The sequence below is a fragment of the Chelonoidis abingdonii genome, chromosome 26 (genome assembly GCF_003597395.2).
Source record: "Chelonoidis abingdonii isolate Lonesome George chromosome 26, CheloAbing_2.0, whole genome shotgun sequence".
Lineage (NCBI taxonomy): Eukaryota > Metazoa > Chordata > Testudines > Testudinidae > Chelonoidis > Chelonoidis abingdonii.
Window position 1 is genome coordinate 13,915,526 of NC_133794.1, and position 16,646 is coordinate 13,932,171.

The window sequence follows — 16,646 nt, forward strand, 5'->3', positions numbered from 1 at the left end:
TTTCCTAGTAAGTGTGGACATAACCCCCCCGGTGAGTGTTAGCAAGCCTCCTCTGTGCCCGCCCCACGGTGGTCATGAGGTGGTACAGCTCCGCTCACGACAGGGCTACCCAGAGGATTCAGGGGGCCTGGGGCAAAGCAGGGGTGCTGTGGTGCTTGTACTCACCCAGCGGTGGTCTGGGTCTTTGGGGGCAGGGGGCCCTTCAGTCACTCCAGGTCTTCGGCAGCACTGAAGGGCCCCCCATTGCCATGCTGCCGCTGACCCGGACCACCGCCAGGCCAGGGCTACTTGACACTCCTCCCCCGCCCACCCCGGGCAACCCTGACTCACAGAGCTTCAGCTCAAACCAGGGCATCTTACAATTCTTGGCTCTGCAGGTCCCTGATTCGATCCCTGGTTGGTGGCCACAACGCTTATTTGAGTGCTTGATACAACACACAAGCACCACTGGGTAAGATCCTAAGGGTGCATACGCCACCTTAATTCAGCTCCCCTCTGCCTCTGCCTTGTGCATTCAATCGCATGATCACCTGCTATTTTTCCCACAGGACCCTGTGCCTCATTACGTGAGCACCAGCCGTCCTGTGCCCTGACTGAGCAGCTCTGCGATATTGCTTTTCATCCCGTTCATTCAGTGTGTGACCTCACACACACCATCCAACCCCTGCAAGTCAGGACTCCTGGGTTCAATCCCTGGCTCTGGAATGGCAGTAAGGCCAAGTGGTTAGAGCAGCGGCTCCCAAACTTTAACAACCTGTGAACCCCTTTCGCTAAAACGTCAGGTCTCGTGAACCCCCTCCTAAAAATGAATATTTCCAGGGATTTTCTCCATTACCTGAGTATAAATTATAAAAGCAGTGATCTTGGAAATCTAAAATTTGTTTTTATGTCATGCTTATTACACACTTCATTATTTATCATTACAGTATTTTGATTACATTATGAAAACGGCAACACTCTTCCAAGATCTGACTGTTGTAGTTTGTATCACTTTGAATAACCCTGTTATAAGACAAGGCTCCTATGTTTCGTCAAGGAGTATCAGATGTGAAACAGCAGGAAGGTATTTAAGGCCAGGTCTACGCTACGAGATTAAATCGATTTTAGATACGCAATTTCAGCTACGAGAATAGCATAGCTGAAATCGAATATCTAAAATCGATTTACTCACCCATCTTCACCGCGCGGGATCGATCCGCGCGGCTCGCTGTGTCGAATCCGGAAGTCCGGTCATCTAGCTGGAGTTCCGGAATCGATCTAAGCACGCTCTGGGATCGAGATATCGCGTCCAGACCAGACGTGATATTTCGATCCCCGAGCAATCGATTTTAACGCGCCAATCCGGCGCGTAGTCTAGACGTGGCCTAAGAAGCCAACTCAAAGAGTTCCTCCTACACAAGCATTCAGGTCTCGAGCAGTCCAGGCAAACAGTGCAGGTTACAGCAAAGCTTAAACTTGTTCTTCATAATTTTAAAAATACTAGCGGCCTATTTAATTTTAAAAACAGCAAAAAAAATCCACCTCCCTTTCTGTTTGTTAGAAACGTCACGACTCCTTACATTGCCTCAGTGTAACAGAGATGCTTGCTTTGATCTGCTTAGTTCTTGGAAATCCAGGGCCTCCGGGCTGCTGGCCCTGTGCTGCCCGGGGTCCCTAGGGACAGCTCTGTCTGCCATTAGGAAATTTTTTCCCCAAACCCCCCTGTAACATTTTGTGAACCCCAATTTGGGAACAACTGGGTTAGAGCAAGGACTGGGAGTCAGGACTCTGGGGTTCTACCTCAGCTTGGCCACCGACCCCCTGTGAGACAGTAACTCAGACACTTCCCCTCTCTGTCCCTTGGTTTCTATTATTAGCTGTAGCGGTTAGGAGCCCCAGTCACAGGACAGCCCTATGGGGCTCTCACCAGGGTTCATCCCTGGCTTTGTCTTCCCAACAGCCCTGTGAACTAGTGAGGGACTGCGCAAAGCATGCAGGTGACTTGGGAGATCAGTCTGGGCGATTTTGAAAAGTGGGTCCATTCCCCTTTGTTTTAGAGATAGGAGGTGAAAGCAGAGGCTCAGGCCAGTATTTGCACATGCGACCACTGATGTCGTGTTAAAACAAAGAACAAGAAAACGGGTGAAAAAACAAAATGGAAACTTTACCGTGTGCACCCATGAGACCCATCCACGTGGGTCATCGGCCAGGCCAGACCCCGTGACCTTGGAAGCTACCCCACAGGAACAACTGCTAGCACGGACACGCTGTTACTTGCTAGTGTGCTTGGCAGAGTGCATCCAACTATTTGCTAGATAGCATAGGCTGCTGGGACTTGGGGTTCTGCTCCTGGCTTGGGGCACATGGTCTAGGGATTGGAGTCATAATACCCCCAGCTTGCTCTTCTGTAGCACCTTCCATCCACAGATCTCCAAGCACTTTACAAGGGAGGACAGGATCATTATGGTGGTGGTGACAGATAGCACACCCAGGGCCGTAATTCTGGCACATCCACTGTGAAAGGCAATGGGGCTGAGACCACCTATGGTGACCTTAATGAGCTGAGATTTGAATTCCTGACTCCCAGAAAGGGGCACCTTCCCCTAGGCTCAAAAACATTTCAATAGGGGAGGACCTCTCATGTATATTTTTCCATCTCAGGGCTTGTAAAACTAAGGTCCTGTTTTACAGCTCTACCTGACCCTGCCGTGAGAGTGTCAGGATTGGGGAGGGAAGCAGGGGCTGACCCTATTGGGTAAGCTTCCCTCCCCGATCACCCCTCACCTCCCACCCCTCCATGATCACGTGACATTCCCGTGGCACATACAGCCAATTTCTTACCTGGAAAACTAACACCAGGGGAGTCTCGCTGTGTTTTCAGCTATTGCTCACCTGGATTGAGCAGCTGGGAATGAACAGACCCAGAAAACAGCCCTCCAGGGACCAGCAAGTGCCTCCCTTCCCCAGCTGGGCAACCCCCACCACAAAGCAGTCTACTTCCAGATCAGCTGGAAACAACAGCAGGAAGGCGAGCGGCATAGGTTGGCGACTGAAGCGAGAGCGTACAGGATGCACACGAGGAGGGGGGCTCTTCTAGGCAGTACCAGCTAGTGGGTACAGCACTGGAGTGGGACTGAGACCTAGGCAGTATTCCCGGTTCTGCCTCTGGGTGACTGTGGGCAAGTCGCTGCCCCCCTCTGTGCCTCAGTTTCCTCATCTGTAAAATGGGGATCATGATACCAATTGTGAAGCGCTTTGAGATCTGCTGGTGGAAAGGGCTAAATCAGAGCTAGAAATTGTTGCCATGATCCTAGCAGCGAGGAGGAGAGTTCATCGGGGGGACCCAAGCAGGGATCCTGGCAAAGGGGAGGTGGTTTAAATGGACAGTGCAGGTCCAGTGGGTCAGGGAGCAGGTTTGATAGCACAAGAGCTGGGGGTAGAAAATGGTGACTCTGAGGCAATCAGGGAAAGTTTTCAGCAGCCCGGTGTGTGTGTGTGGGGGGGGGGGGGGGGTCAGAATTTACTCCAGGCAAAGTCCCAGCCTAGTTAACAGCTCCTTGGGGCAGAGACCATCTTTTGTACTGGGTTTGTACAGCATCTAGCACAATGTGGTCACAGTCTGTGACTGGAACTCCGAAGCGCTGCAGATCATAGAAACCAAGGGACAGTGACTGAGCCACTGTCACACAGTGAATCTGTTGCAAAGCTGGGCTAGATCCCAGGAGTCCTGACTCTCAGGCCTTGCTTTAACCACTCCACCCCACTGCCATCCCAGAACCAGGGAGAGAATCTGGGGGGCCTGACTCCCAGCCCTCAGACTCTAACCCTCCCCCTCATCGTGCCAAGATTAGAACCCACAAGTCCTTGCTGTAACTGCTAGACCCTGACCCCTCCCCCTATCTCCCACAGCTGGGATGAGAACCCAGGTGTCCTGGCTCCCAACAGCCTCAAAGTCACTCCTCCTGCAGCACTGATAGGGTGACCAGATGTCCCGATTTTATAGGGACAGTCCTGATTTTTGGGTCTTTTTCTTATATAGGCTCCTATAACCCCCTACCCGCTGTCCTGATTTTTCACACTTGCTGGCTGGTCACCCTAAGCACTGCAGAGCCCGCCAGCGGGGAGAGCGAAGAACAGCGAAAGGGACCAGCCGTGCAGAGAAGCCAGGGTTTCATAACCATCACCCCTCCCCCCACAGGCCCCTGGGAGCTCCCCTCCCCCACCATAATGGACGCTAATGGATTCACATTAGACTGCGCAGCCCTGTCGAGTCTCTGTCGGCGCGCGTCTACCCCCTACCCAGCCCGGCCATTTCTCTGCCCCCCACCCAGCAATCAGTCAAAGGAGGGAGGGGGATAGAGAAAGCAGGTTGAGATGCAGCCTGTTCCCCCTCCCCCACCTCTGCCTCAGGCCTCATTAGCTGGGCCCAGATTGCACAGATGGGGAGCAGGGACCCCCACCAGCTGGCAGCTGCCAGGCCTGCCTCTCAGCTAGGGGGAGGGTGGAGCAGCATCCCAACCACTCCCGCCTGTGTCCTGAGAGCACCCTTAAAGGGACCCTGGCCATGCAGATTCTTGGGGGTAGGCTGGGATGACCAGGCTGCAGCAGAGCCCCGACACACCCCAGCTTCCACAAACCAGGGACAATGCTGACCCCAAGCCCCCCAAGGTGCTGAGACTCAGTGTCCCCACAACAAACCTTGCTCCCGCTCCTCCCCTCCCTCAACTGTACTTCCCTGTGTCCTGTGAGCATCACAAGATTTCCCCCCCCTCTCCCCTCCCCCACACACTCTGCCGCCAGCCTCCCTGCAGAGATCTGCTCCCATGTCCATGCCAAGAACCAGTCCTTGCATGCACCAGTTCCTGGCCTCAACTGCTATCTCCTGAGCTCAGAAACGGGGTTAGATCTGCAGTGGGGTGGGATGACAGGGAGGGTCCTTTCCTCACCCCAGTTTTACCCCTTCGGTTGGAACAATGCGATCTCTGGAAGGAAAGGATCTGTTGTGATCAGGGCTGCTTAGGCCCCCAGCAAGGTTTGAACCCAGGAATCTTAGCCGCGAAAGCAGCTGCCGCTTGAGCTAAAGAGCAACTGCTGTTACAGCTTCCTTGGCCTCTTATGCAGAGTGGCCACTAAAGGGGGACAAAGACGAGAACTGGACAGACCCCGCCCGGTCAGAAAACACCAATTCATCAAAAGTGCAACTTTTTGCACAAATGTGGGGGTTTTGACTTGCCTTGGGAAGGTTCCTCAGGCCCAGAGAATGCACACGGCTGGACTATATCCCACAGCCTGCTAGTCGGGCACTACCAGAGGATACGGAAGACATGGGGTCAAGGCCCTGAGCTCCAGATCAGGCAATACTGGGATTTGAACCCAGGCCTTTTACATCCCAGATGAGAGCCCCACCCACTGGCTCCATCCAGGGGAGCATGAGGGGAACAAGATCGGGAATCGATAGATTTTTAAGACAAGAAGAGACCGTTACAAACATCTAGTCTGCCCTCCTGTAACACCTTTCACTCTCGCTTAACCTATCTAAGGTACTTTTCTGCTCCCGTTACCACAGTGTTTGAACACCTTACACCCTTTAACATATTTATTCCTACAACCCCTGAGAGGCAGGGCTGTTATCCCCATTGTAAAGAGGGGAAACTGAGGCACAGAGAGGCTCAGGTCCTCACGGGCCTTTTGGCACCCAACTGCCATGGTCTTAATATCGTTCAGGTGACTTGCACAAACAGGGGATGTGGGATGCCATTTGCAGTGGGAGGCCCCGGGGGGAGGGGAGAGGAGAAAAGGGGGCTATCGGCTCCTGTCCCCAGCAGGTGATAGAGCCGGGGGGCAGGGATTGTAGAATGAACCCACCTGTCCCCTGCGGCTGGCGTGGCTCCATGCTCCGGCCCCATTGGCTCTCATCACAGCACGCAGGTGGGCCACTCCCTCCCTTCCTGATGCCCAGTGACGCTCTGCCCTCTTCCTGGCCCTGGTGCTCCCAGATCGCCTGCCCCAGGCTGGGCTGTGGCAGGCTAAAATGTGGTCAGGCCACACCCCAGGTAGCCCCCAGCTACGCAGCCTATGTGCCCAGGGTCACACAGGAAAGTCTACAGAAGAACTGAGCTTTCTCACATCCCAGGCCAGAGCCCTAATCAGTGGCCAGGGCCGCCCAGAAGGGGGGGGCAAGTGGGGCAATTTGCCCCAGGCCCCGGGCCCCGAGGGGCCCCCACAAGAATATAATATTCTATAGTTTTGCAACTTTTTTTTAATGGAAGGGGCCCCTGAAATTGCTTTGCCCCAGGCCTCCAAGAATCCTCTGGGCGGCCCTGCCACTGGGTCATCCTTCCTCTCTCAGAGCTTGCTCCCTCACTAGTCTGCCCTCTCCCCCTGCACAGCACCTCCCCACCACCCCCAGCCTGAGGGGGGTGTCCCAATCATAGTGTATCAGAACAGCATCAAACCAGCCCAGATTTAAAGGCAAATTGTGTGGGCAATTTACAGGCACGGTCAATGTTTTTGAAAGTTTTCCTGAGGGAAAGGAGTGTGGTCTAGGGGTTAGCTCAGAAGTTGGGAAGCCAGGACTCCTGGATTCTATTCCTGGCTTTGGGGAGGGAGAGTCATCGAGTGGTTAGATTAGGGGTCTGGGAAGCCAGGATTCCTGGCTCTAGGAAGGCAGTGCAGTCCAGGGGATAGAGAAGGGCAAAGGAAGTCAGTACACCTGGGTTCTATTCCCTGCTCTGCCACTGACTCACTGTACAGCTTTGGGCAAGTCACGTCCTGCTCCGTGCCTCAGTTTCCCCTTCTGTAAAATGAGATAATAAAACTTACCCACCCTCCACAGGCAGGGGTTGTAAATGGCGCAAGCCCATGTCCTGTGACAAAGAGAGAATCCCACAGCTGCCTAGAGCTTGCTGTGTAATCCCCATGGGTAGTGTGGCCTAATGGATGGAGCACTGGCCTGGGATTCGAGACTCCTGGGCTCTATTCCTGGCTCTTAGACAAGGCACTGCCCCTCTCTGGGCCTCAGTTTCCCCTCCCACTCTGCCCATTTAGACAGCACTCTCTGGGGAGGGGACTGTGTCTGCGCAATGTCAGGCATGATGGGGCTCCCATCTCAGCGAGGGTCGCTAGGCACAACTGTGACACTACTTCACCCAACGCCAACACCATGAAGCATCCCCAGCGAGCCCCCTCCTGCCTTCGGGCTCACGTCCCTCAGATGCCTGTAGAAATGAATCCCCTCCCGACCTCGCATGACTGTAACTACCACGCAGCCGCACTGGCCCTGCTCGTTCCATGAGGTGATGTTTGAAATACACAAGGGGATGGACTCCAGCTCCCAGCCCACGCACCAGCCTACAGCTGCAAGGCCGCCGATAGCACAGCAGGGACAGAGACATCAGCACACACTCTGCCCCCCCCCATGTCGAGAAGCTGGGGATTGAGTTACGCTGCCCCACTCCAGCGCCATCCAGGATCTCAAAGCGTTTTGCAAACAAACTTCCATCCAGCATAGCAACCCCCTTGGAAGGCAAGAATTACAGCAGCCCAGGTTTGTCCAGCCCCGTCACCTCCACACCACTCTGCCAATGCAGTTCGTTCCTCACCCCCAGCCCCCTCTGCTACCCCAGCCCTGGGACCCCCACAGCTCTGCCAATGCACCTCGTCCCTGAACCCCAGCCCCTTCTGCCACTCCAGCCCTGGGATCCCCCATAGCTCTGCCAATGCACTTTGCTCCACCCACAGCCTCCTCTGCCACCGAAGCCCTGGGACCCCCACAGCTCTGCCAATGCACCTCATCCCTGACCCCGAGCCCCCTCTGCTACCCCAACCCTGGGACCCCCACAGCTCAGCCAACACATTTCGCCCCAACCTTCAGCTATTCGAGTCCTACTATTCCCATCCACGCACACACAAAGCAATGCTAATGCCCTGCAACCCTAACCCTTACCCATGCAGCCCACTATCCACTGAATGGTGTAAGATCGATGTGCCTGCCCTGTTTCTGTTGCCCTCTAGTGGCAGGTCTAATTATAGTAGCTCTTAGTGCAACAGGAAGTAACTTTGGGACTACACTACCCAGAATTCCAATCAGGATGGAGGGGGCATGCCTGGCTTCAGAGAATGAAATATAAAGCCTGATGGCACAAGGAAACTGGACTTCCCTCCTGAAGGCACGAACCCCAGAGCAAAGATCTGCTGCAAGCTGCAGCCCTGGGCCTGTGCTGGAGTCCTTGCAATCTGGGAAAAGACCAAGCAACATATTTCATCCCCCTGCCCCATGGTGGGTGCAGGGAAATCACAGTGAAGGTCTGGGTGGCAGATCTATTTTAATGACATCTCACTCCCAAACTTCTCCTAGTGCTTGGAGCAGGGGACTTGCAATCAGGACTCCTGGGTTCCATTGCCATCTCTGCTCCCGTTCAGCACGTGACCTCAACACGCCTCTTCCCCCTTCCCGGCCCCCACTGTCCCTGAAATGGGGACACTAATACTTTCTGAGGCAGATTAGCATCCGCCCCCTGCCACTCAGGGAGACAGACCCCCCCACCCCCCCAAAACAGGGTCACTTTTCTGCCCATCACTGCAATGCGCACCCTGGACTCCCCCAGTGCTAGGGGGACCTCTTGGGGAGAAATTCTCTCTTGAAGCGCAATCAAGTTTGGGAGCCTGCAATGGGGACACTAATACTTTCTGAGGCAGATTAGCATCCGCCCCCTGCCACTCAGGGGAGACAGACCCCCCACCCCCCCAAAACAGGGTCACTTTTCTGCCCATCACTGCAATGCGCACCCTGGACTCCCCCAGTGCTAGGGGGACCTCTTGGGGAGAAATTCTCTCTTGAAGCGCAATCAAGTTTGGGAGCCTGCAACATCCAGGCAATGGGGCACATGGCAGCGTGACCCCCTCAGCTGCCACGGACCCCAGTCCATGCCAGCGGTAGCCATGGAAACTGAATGGATGGGAGGGGAAGAAATGGATCCAACCGTGTGGAAATAGCCCCCTGGGGCTCAGAAAGGGACCTCCCCACTCTCCTCTCCGAGGGGCCACAGCCTTTTAGGAAGGCTTTTCTCCGCCCTCTAAAGCGTTGTGATTGGCAACTGCCAGAGGCAGGAAACCAGAACCAAGAGGGAACTGAACTGGCCCAGCGTGGTAGGACCTGGGATAGGAAGTTGGATGGTCACTGGGCTGATCCGGGGAGGCAGGGATCCTGGCCTGGATGGGCCCAGGGGGCTGATCCATAGTGGTAAGACCCTGGTTCCACCATCTCCTCCACCTGGACCAAGATGGGACAGGCTCCCACCTGTCATTGCTCACAGGGATTCCTTGTCTCTCCAAGCAGGGATGCGCCTGAGCCAGGGGGACTGTTCTCCCTGCTCACAACCCACCTGTCTGGGACATGGTCCTGGAGCTGAGGCGTCAGATCGCCACCTCCAGCACCACCTTCTACGTCAGCTGGGACGTGGCCAGGTCCTGGCATCCACTGTCCCCGCAGAGCAGGCGGCTGGAGTGGTGGCGAGCAGTGCCCCCTGCTGGACTCTGTCAGGGGCTGCAGCCTTTTCCCCCCAGCTTGCAAAGGGACACCAAGGTTAATTATCCCACTCGGATGGCTCATTCCCCCCTTCCCAAGAGATGGCTCTGCCCCACTCCACTCCTGGAGAATGGTCTCAAGGACACCCCCTGGCCTGGACCCCTCCTGCTTTCCCCTGGAGTGAACTGGACTCCATATGTCAGAACTGAGCAGCAAACCCAAATGCTGGCAAAGGCTCTGGGAAAGGGATCCAGAGCCTTCCCCCTGATCCCCACACCCAACTGGACCCGAAAGGCTTCACCTCCAGCCCGCCAGTTCAAATCTAGCTCTGCTTCGATGGCTGGCAGCTCCCTTCATGAAATGAGCTGGTGGGTTCTCAGACCAGCTCCCGACGCAGTCCCATCCCAAAGCACGCAGCCCTCCTGGCATGGATTGAACCTCTCCTGTTGGCAGCCTCACCCAACAAGCCAAGCTTCACAGGGACTTCAGAGACCACCTCTCTTGCCTGCAGCTCAGGGCTGGGTGTATGGGGGGGGTCACCTGTCCCTCCCCACTGCTCCCCACCCTCCTGCTCTAGGCCTACCCAGAGGCCTCTGGGCCTGTCAAGCCAATACAGAAAGCGATGGGGAGCAGCCGCAACCACCCATGTAATGAGGAGGATGTTCTCAGCAGGTTGGGGAGTCCTCTCCAGCAAAAGGGGACAGAAGCCGGGGGAAGGAGGGGACTAGGACACATCACCTCCCTTCCCTCCCCCTAGCTCTGGTTCTTTCCCAGTATCCCCAGAGGCTGGAGGAGGGAGGCCAGGGCAGCAGTGATTCTGTCTGAAAGAACATCTCCCCAGGTGACAGCTACAGGTGGGCGAGGTAGGTATCCCCCCAGTGGGGATACTGCTACCCTGACATCACTTCTTCACCCCAGGTGCCAGGCAGCAGCAGAGTGGGGTGGGGGCACAGATGGATGGGCAACGGGCAGATCCACAGCGGGATGGATGGAGAGGGGCCAGGATTAAAATAAGGGGAAGTCCACGGCTTTTCCTCCCCGGCTTGGGGGGGCAGCTCCCCCTTCTCCTTGGCAGCGGCACTGAGAGCGCCCCCTGCTCTCTCACGTTGGAGAGAGTCATTTCTGGACACGGCTGCTTCACCCCACTGGGGTCTGGGAGCCCAGTCCCCATCTTTCAGATGGATGGAGCAGGGTCCTACCCCCTCCCGCACCAGGCTTCCCTCTCTTTCAGCTCCCAGCTCCAACCCCCAGTGCCACCTGACTCTCTGCATGCTGGCATCCTTTAGGACATCCACCCAACCAGCACTGCCCCAGGGCAAGGAGGGAGACCTGGGTCCGCAGAGGCAGCCAGCGCAGCAGCTCCTACAGGGACTGCATACCCAGCACAGATGGGCATGCGGCGAGGACCAGAGCGGGCACAAACATGTACTGAGGCTGCCAGCATCCACAGCCATATTGGCCTTTCAATCTCTCTCCCCCCCATCCTGGAGTCTCCATGCTGCTAACAGAATATTGGCACCTGGGGGAAGGGAAACATCTCACCAAAGGATCCAGCCGGGGAAGGGGGAATGGAGAACTACCCCCACAAAGATCTGCACCAGCAGCTTGCAACACAACTCATCTCTGCCTCCCTCCCCCCGGGAAATCAGGGGAAATAACTCTGATTGCATCCCCATTCCCTCCCACCAGCTGCCATCTGAGCATGTCCAGGGTCCTCTCCCACCCACACCCAAAACAACCTGCCCAGGGTGGTGGGGGTGAACCCTCCCCCAGCAGTGATTGGAGCACACAGAGGGGGAAATGCAACCGCTCTGCTGCTCACACACTCAAACCAGCCCTGGTACCAGGGGCCAGGCCTGGGGCTGGGGGGAGTCAGCTCTGCTCCCTGCATCCCTTCCCTGTAGGCGGGAGGGGGAACCTCAGGCTGTAGCTCAGCCCAGCAGCAATTGGAGCATGCACAGGACAAGCCAAGAGACCTCCCCTCTCCACACACACATCCCAGGCACTGGATCCCGCCCTCCATCCCTGCCCCCATCCTCCTCCTCCACCTCCAGCACTGGGTCCCCCTCCTCCTCCTCCATCCCCAGCACTGGGTCCCCTCCTCCTCCTCCATCCCCAGCACTGGGTCCCCTATTCCATCCCTGCCCCCCTCCTCCTCCACCTCCAGCACTGGGTCTCCCCCTCCATCCCTACCCCCCTCCTCCTCCAGCACTAGGTCCCCTCCTCCATCCCTGCCCCCCATCCTCTTCCATCCCCAGCAAAGGGTCCCCTCCTCCATCCCTGCCCCCCTCTCCTCCTCCATCCCCAGCAAAGGGTCCCTTTCCTCCAATGCGCCTGCCCCCCTCTCCTCCTCCGATTCCCCAGCAAAGGCGGTCCCTTCCTTCCTATCCCTGCTCCCCCTCTTCACTCCTCCAATCCCCAGCAAAGGGTTCCCTTCCTCCATCCCTGTTCCGGCCCCTCTCTCCTCCTGATGCCCCAGCAAAGGGTTCTTCTCCATTCCCTGTCCCCATTCCTCCTCCATCCCCAGCAAAGGGTCCCCTCACCTCATCCCTGATTTCCCCCTGAATCTCCTCCATCCAACCTTCCTCCTCCCGGATCCCCAGCAGTGGATCCCACCTTCACCCCATCCCCTGGGCCCACAACGGCCGTGCCCCAGCCCTCTCTACTCACCTCTCAGGTCACGTATGTATGGCTGGAGGGTCCTCCTTGGATCTATTTCCTTCCCCGTAAAATGCCCAGCAAAGCATCCGGCGCATAGCAACAAAGCCGGCCGGGCTGGGCCGGGACCACCACGAGCCGGGCTCCTGGCTCAGGCCGGTTGCCCAGAATCTGTCCTAATTGCAGCGCGCAGAGCCCTAAGACAGAGCCAGCAGCATCCCCAGCGACGCCTCCGTGTCAGCCCGGGCTGAAGACTCTGCCTCCGGCCCGCGCCGGCGCCGGCACCCCGGGGACATGACACGCTGCATGAGCGGGGTGGGCGGGAAGCTGCCGGAGGCTAAGGCAGAAGACGTGTGAGCGATGCGCCAGCCGAGCGCCGGCACTCTTATAAGCGCGAACGGCAGCCTCTCTGATCGCCAATGGGACGGGCTGGTCCTGCCCTCCGCGACCTTATTGTATCAGGTCTTCCACCCCGCACAGCCAGCCACCTCCTCCAGATCTAGCCACCCCACCCCCGGGCCAGCCAGCCCACTCCTCCAGCTAGTCACCGCGCCCCCGACGTGAACCACCCCACCCCCGGGCCAGCCATTGTCACGGCCGCCCCTCCGCCCCCCAGCCAGCCCACCCCGCCCCTCCGCGGCCAGCTAGCCAGGTCACCCCCAGTTAGGACCCACCCCACCCCCCCGGCCAGCCAGCCACCCCCATGCAGAGCTAGTCACTCCTGGGCACCCCGCAGCCAACTAGTCAACCACCCCCAACCAACTAGCCACCTTCCAGCCAGCCAACCACCTGTTGTACCATGGGTACTGTGGTAGCCACCCCCATGCAAAGCTAGTCACCCTGCCCAACCAGCTAGACAGCCACCACCACCCCAGCCAGCCATCCCGCCCCTCCGGCCAGCCAGCCAGCCACTCCCCAGCTAGACACCCTACCCCCTGGCCAGCCAGCCACCCCCTCAACTAGCCACCCCCATGCCGAGCTAGTCACTCCCAGGCACCCCGCAGCCAACTAGCCAACCACTCCCCCAGCTAGCCATCCTCCCAGCCAGCCGCTCTGGCTAGCCAACCACCCCCACCAGCTAGCCACCCTCCAGCCAGCCAACCACCTGTTGTACCATGGGTACTGTGCTAGCCATCCCCATGCAAAGCTAGTCACCCTGCCCACCAGCTAGACAGCCACCACCACCCCAGCCAGCCAGCTAGCCATCCCACCCTGCTGACTAGCCAGCCACCCCCTCCCTCCCACACCAACAGCCACCCTGCCAGGTAGCCAACCTGTCCTGCCCTGCCAGACAGCCAGTCACCCCCGCCCCAGACAGCCACCCTGCCCTGCCAGCTAGACACCCTGCCACCCAACCAGCTACCCCACTAGCTAGCCAGCCACCCCTATGCAGAGCCAGCCACCCCCAAAAAGCCAGCCAGCCAGCCAGCCATCCGCATGTACATCTATCTAGCCATCCACCTACACAGCTAGCTAGCCAGCCAGCCAGCCTTCCATTCTGCACCCAGCCAGCTAGCCATTCCCATACAAAGCTAGCTAGCTATCCCATGTACATTTGTCTCTCCATCCATCCCCATACACAGCCACATAGCTATCCGTCCATCCATCCATTCCTGTATACAGCTAGCTAGCCATCCCCATGTGCATTCGTTTATCCATCCTTCCATCCCCAGACATAAGAACGGCCATACTGGGTCAAACCAATGGTCCATCTAGCCCAGTAGATTCATAGACCTTGAGAGGTCATTGAGTCCAGTCCCCTGCCCTCATGGCAGGACCAAATACTTCTAGACCATCCGTGATAGACATTTATCTAATCTACTCTTAAATATCTCCAGAGATGGAGATTCCACAACCTCCCGAGGCAATTTATTCCAGTGTTTAACCACCCTGACAGTTAGGAACTTTCTCCTAATGTCCAACCTAAATCTCCCTTGCTGCAGTATCTGGTCTTCAAACAGTGACCGATTCCAGGTGCTTCGGAGGGAGCGAACAGAACAGGGCAATTATCAAATGATCCATCCCTTGTTGTCCACCCCCTGCTTGTCCACCCCCTGCTTCTGGCCGTCAGAGGTTCAGGGTTACCCAGGGCATGGGCCTGCATCTCTAGCCATCTTGGTTAATAGCCATCGATGGACCTGTCCTCCACCAACTTATCTAATTCTTTTTGAACCCAGTCATACTTTTAGCCTTCCTGACACCCCTTGGCAATGAGTTCCACAGGCTGTGGGTTGTGTGGAGTAGTACTTTTTGGTTGTTCGAACCCTGCTGCCTATTCATTTAACTGGGCGACCCTTGGTTCTTGTGTCACATGAAGGGGTAAATAACACTTCTCTTGTCACTTTTTCCACATCAGTCATGATTGTATAGACCTCCGTCATGCCCCCCCCCCCCCATCTCTTTTCTAAACTGAACATTCTCAGTCTTTTTAATCTCACCTCATTTGGAGGCTGTTCCATACCCCTAATCATGGTGGTTGCCCTTGTGTGTACGGTTCCCATTTCTAATGTATATTTTGTGAGATGGGGTGACCAGGACTTCACACAGTCTTCAAGGTGTGAGCATAATACAGGCTAATAGAGGCATGATGATATTTTCTATCTATCCCTTTCCTACTGGTTCTTAACATTGTTGGCTTTTTTGACTGCTGATGCTCCTTGAACAGATGTTTTCAGAGAACGATCCACGAGGACTCCAAGATCTCTTTCTTGAGTGGGAACAGCTGGCTTAAACCCCATCATTTTAAATGTGTAGTCAGAAGGATGTTTCCCAGTGTGCATTATTTTCCATTTATCAACATGGCCAGCCATCAGTGGCTAGTCATCCCCCTACACGGTTAGCTGGCTAGCCATCCTTCCATCCATCTGCAGAAACAGCCAGCCATCCATATACACGGCTAGCTAATTATCCATCCCGGTATCCATCTATCCCCACACACATCCATTCCCCCAAACATCCATCCCCACACACATCCATTCCCCCAAACATCTGTCTATCATCCATCCATCTCCACACACATGAGCAATCAATCATTTTCTATCTAATCTGTTGGTAGGAATAGTAAACTCCTCCCTTGTGCCATCCCTCCCCACCACACACAGGTTTGCTGGCCTGTGTTATGCTCTTGCTCAGCCTAGGTGATCAAGGTCAAAGGCAATTGGCTGGAGAAACTCCCTGCCATCGGAAATCATTGAGGCCAAGAGGCTCGGAGTTTCCCAGAGGGGTTGGATAGATTTATAGATAGCAGGAATAGACAGACTTAGATGAGTGAATGCTGATGTGAGCAGGGATATTAAACCTCCTGATTCAGGGCTTAAACCAATCTCTAGAGCCAGGATTGGACCTGGCACAGGGGTTGGTGGTGTCATAAACATACAGCTATGGGTAGCATAAAATCCCTCCTTTACTTGTACGGGGTTAAGAAGCTCAAATAACTTGGCTGGCACCTGACCAAAAGGACCAATAAGGGAAGAAGATCCTTTCAAATCTGTGGGGGGAGGTTTTGTTTGTGCTCTCTTTGTGTTTTCTCTCGGACAGAGAGGGACCAGGGCAGGAAAAACCATCTCCTAAAACCCTACCTGAAATAAGCATCCAAGATTACAAAAATTGTAAGTAATAGCAAGGAAATGCATTAGCTTATCTTTTATTTTAGCTTGTGAATTTTCCCTATGCTAAGAGGAAGGTTTACTCCTGTTTTTCGTGACTTTGAAGTTTTGCCTAGAGGGGAATCCTCTGTGTTTTAAATCTTATTACCCTGTAAAATTACTTTCCATCCTGATTTTACAGAGGTGATTCTTTTACTTTTTTCTTTATACAAAAGTTCTGCTTTTAAGAACCTGATTGGTTTTTAGTGTTCTAAAAACCCAAGGGTCTGGTCTGTGCTCACCTTGTTTACCTATTTGGTTGGTAGATTATTTTCAAGCCTCCCCAGGAAAGGGGGTGAAAGGGCTTGGGGGGATATTTTGGGAAAATAGGAACTCCAAGTGGTCCTTTTCCTGAACCTTTGTCTAACTCATTTTGTGGTGGCAGCAATACAGTCCAAGGACAAGGAAGAATTTGTGCCTTGGGGAAGTTTTTAACCTAAGCTGGTAGAAATAAACTTAGGAGGATTTTATTGCAGGTCCCCAAATCTGTACCCCAGAGTTCAGAGTGAAGAGCGAACCCTGACAGGGGGCCGATTGTCCCACACCGTCCTCCACAGCATCTGGCACTGGCCACTGCCATAGACAGGACACTGGATTGAACAGCCCTCAGATCTGATCCAGTCTTGCAAGTCCTATATTTTCCTAACACAATGGTCCCTTCTGGCCTTAAAATCTGTTAATCTGCCCAGCCCTCACTCGGGATCAGGGCCACATCTGGCTTGGTGCTGTACAGGTCTAGATAAGAGTTTTTGCCAAACCTGCAGGGCTTAAACCTACTCTGTATCTGGGGATGTAATTCTAGTGAGCACAGTATCCATGCGATGGCTGGGTGGGTCCAT